At 38.3% G+C, this 3,939-nt stretch overlaps 1 long non-coding RNA gene across 2 annotated transcripts; it reads left to right on the top strand.

Annotated features, from left to right (window-relative positions):
* Window positions 1-294: 294 nt before the first annotated feature.
* LOC140119264 (uncharacterized) lies at window positions 295-2,111 on the top strand. Of its 2 annotated transcripts, none has more exons than XR_011853356.1 (2): window positions 295-365; window positions 1,089-2,111. It is a non-coding gene; the product is annotated as an uncharacterized lncRNA (long non-coding RNA). The 2 variants fall into 2 exon arrangements; XR_011853355.1 differs by having other exon boundaries at window positions 299-387.
* Window positions 2,112-3,939: the final 1,828 nt, after the last annotated feature.

Genomic DNA, 3,939 nt, shown 5'->3' with positions numbered 1-3,939 from the left:
GCATTTTATTTCTTAATAAATATCTATACCATATATATAAATATACTTTACGTTCTTCAAAAAGAAAAATTGCTTTGTTGGGACCGATTTTTATTTTTATTAGTATTTTGCAGCTGTGTCCTTTTATTGGAGTAAAGGACTCTTTATTGCAATACACAATACGCAGGCAGTTTGTTTTATCTCTCCGAACAGAAAGCCTCCAGCTAAGAAGAGGTTAAGCAAATAGCTGTGTTCTAGAACATTGCGATATATATGACAAAGGAAGAACCTAAAACATAACCCTGGTATGAACCATAACATTTGCCTCGGGAATAGACTGGGTTAACTGTCTAACTTCCTGCTCCTCATCAATGGGACTCTCAGAGGTAGTGAAGCTAAAGAGGTGGGGTGAGGAGGACCTCTGCCAGATGGCAGAAGAATCACTCTGTCCCTTGGCACAGCTCTGCTACACATGGTTTTCATAAGTGCAAATAGATCCCAGAAACTTCCTGGACAGCTTTTATTCTTGAAATCTATGCTCCTGACTCCTCATCTATGGAATTTATTTTTTATATCATTATTTCACAACAGGGCGAATTGTGCAACCTTGTTGACAAAGGGATGTTGGGGCGTAGATTTTTTTTTCGATCCAGATCCTGAGCTAGTGCAGCCTCTTCTCTACATGAGGAAGCCAGAAAGCTCTCAAGTGAGAGGGGAATGTGGAGGGAATGGGGGGGGGGGGGGCTCTGTGGTGGTACCTGGGAAGTGACAGCAACAGAAAGTGGACTCCACGGACTGGACAAGACACAGCTGGATAGCAATGAGTGAACCTCAAGTCATCCCTACAACAGAACTGAGAGTCCTGTGATGCAGAGCCCCCGGAAGGCGATTATTGGCTGTAAATGTGTTTTTTAAGCAGACTGAACTAGTCTAGAGGGAGCCAGAAGTTTATCCCTGTCTGTATCCAGATGTCGTTCCTTCAGTGAGAACACAACACAGAACTTTGGCCTTAATTCTCATTCAGTTCCTGTTCAGTTTTATCAACGTATTTGATATGCCATTGAGAAAAGAAGCCTGTAGCATTAAGATGTCTGTTTTCTAATTTACAGGAGGAGAAGTTTGTGAAAAAGTTAAAGTTGGACAAAAGAACAGGACATCTGGATCCGGATCTGGAAATGTCCATCAGTCAACACTGCAGGTAACATAATTAGAAGTATCAGAAGTGGAGGCTATACCACTCCAGATACCGGCACTATAAAGGTCTCCAAACTTTGTCCGGCAGTACATGAGGAGGATATCTCTTGTATCAACATATACTTTATCAACATTTTTTTAATCAAATTGCTATTCATATATAGAGGTCAAGAAGAGAATATCTATATTGTACTAAGTGACCTCTAAAACATGACAGCAGTGATGTTTTTTATGATGGGTTTCAACTACCACTAGTATCTTTACTCACATGTCATATTCACAAAGGTCCAAAAAGCTGCGACACAGGAATGTATTGGACAGGATCCTCACATTGTACAGCAGGTGGCGATGTCACAGCAGGACCTTGTAGATATGATCTGGGAATCACCAGGGAAAGGTGAATAGATTTGGGTCAATGATGTATACATATCATGTTAATATACTGTATTTCCTATTCAAGGTCGGATGTTGACATATCATCACCTAGTGAGTCGGATACTGACAATCATGTGAATTATCAGAGCTCCACATGAACCTCTTTAGCTGGATTGTTTCCAGAAACTAGTAGAATTTTGTATAACTATGTCTCGTATATACATTCTTATAAAAACTTGTTTGCAGAACCTTCCTTTCCTATAAATATTACTCTCGGATCCAGCATAGTAATGTTGTGTCAGGTTCTGTTATGTGCGTCATTTAGTTATTTAGGGCTGACTCATACAGTAAGGATAAAGTACCTACTGTTTCATGATAATAATATAATGATTTGTCCCACAATCATAACTTTATCTCCATTTACAATTAACTATATCTGTACTTAACAATATACATGAACATATAATACACTGCAGATAATAACCATCAAAGCCCCAGGAACTAGCACATAATTAATCTTTAGCAGCCTGAAGATATGGATAACCCAACCTAGGTCCAATCAAGGTGGAATCAAAATGTAATAATATGCACACAAAAAAAAAAACTTTTGTCAGTCCCTACATTTTTAACCCTTTGTACACACCTGTCAGAGAGACAAGTCAACAAGCCATGTTTTACAACCCCAGTAGCTATTTTATGTGTCATGTTTTATGAAACTTAGCGCTTTTCACACTATATTGGAAAAAATTGCTTCAACAAATGAAACAAACTCATTCAATGTAAATTCTAATTGTAAATGGTCAAAACATGTTTATGTTTATTACATCATTTATGAAGCTGCGTTTAAATAAAGAGGAGGTACTGGAATGAGTTGGTGTTGGCAAAAGCTAAATTTTAAAGTGTTGTACAGGAATAATCACACTATGCTGGCTTTCTTGCAAAACAAGACAAAACCTCTGCGTACAGGTTATTTTTAGGTTTTTAGCTTAGCTCCATTTACTTCAATAGAGCTGAGGCCAGCCAAACACATTAGATAGCTGTGGCCAAATGCTCATTCATCTCACAGCTACCTCTGTTGGCATCTTTGCACAAATGCACCCCAGCTCGGCCGAGCATGCATACGTGTTGAATGGAAGAAGCTGCCAGACACCTCCAGCCGAAGCTTATCTCTATGAGAACAAAAGCATCAGGTTAGTCCCCCCAAATTGTTGAGGGTGACAATCTAAAGTGCGTGACCTCACACAACCCAATGACAATTGAGGAAGATAATGTTTTCCTTAAAGGGGTTGTGCAGCCACATCAAATTTTCCCCGATCCACAGGATAAAGGATAACATATTGTTCAGTGGGGGTCCCGTGTTGAGACCCCTATGAATAATAACAGGGACTGTTGTACCCCCAAGTGAACAAAGCAGCTTGTTGTATATGTGCCTGGTACTTTATGCATCTCTATGGTGTTGATGGAAAAAGATGAGCGCAGTTAATTCTGTTGGTTCTATAGAGAGTTAATTTTTATGTCACACTTGCTGCTTCATTAATTTGGGGTACGACCCCCGTTCTGTATACTGTAACCTGTTGTGACCGGACAACCCCTTTAAATATATGGCCAATCCATATATTTTATAGCCAAATATCATAGATTTTAGGTCAGTAGCAGTCATTAAATAATGCACATTACAATCAAATGCAACATTCTCCATGCATTGTAGTAATTGCTTTACATTTGGTCTTAAATAAAGTCCCTGCATGAAAATGCCCAAAAGAGAAATAATATAGATACTACTAAAAGGAGCTTATTCACAATGTATCCCTTACCTTGTGACTGAACGTCATATTCTTTTTTTCGTCTTTTCTTTCTATTTCATAGATAAAATGTCATTAACTTGTTAGCTGAAATTGTTGGGCAAGTGTTTTATGGGCAAAGATATGGAGCAAAGACCATCCATTACAATTCTTAATCATAGATATTCATTAGTTATTCTTTTTATCCCTAGAAAAGCAGATGGTATAAAGGGTCACTTGATGCATACTTTTCATTTATGTAGTATAAGTTAATACTGAAAATAATGCTTTAAAGTATACCTGTCAGGTGATTTCTCCTGCCCCCTTTCAGGATTTGATTAGGTTGAGATAGTTGTATATGATATCTTAGTAAGAAGCTGAATGAATCCTAACAGGACTCCTAGGAGAGACAGTGAGAGTCCCTTTTATCCCACCTACACACAGAATGATTGACAGTTCTATATACGCATCACTGTATATATACACAGACAGTTGTCAGTAAACCTGTGTGTCTCACATAGCAGTCATGTCAGGATTTTCTCTGCTTTTTACTCAGAAATCCTTCCAATCATATAAACCGATGTGTGACAAATCCCCACTCAAATTTTTA

This window comes from Engystomops pustulosus, chromosome 2, assembly GCF_040894005.1.
Source record: "Engystomops pustulosus chromosome 2, aEngPut4.maternal, whole genome shotgun sequence".
NCBI classification, from domain to species: Eukaryota; Metazoa; Chordata; class Amphibia; order Anura; family Leptodactylidae; genus Engystomops; species Engystomops pustulosus.
Note: the sequence above shows the minus strand (reverse complement) of the source record. Positions and strands in the feature narration are given on the sequence as shown.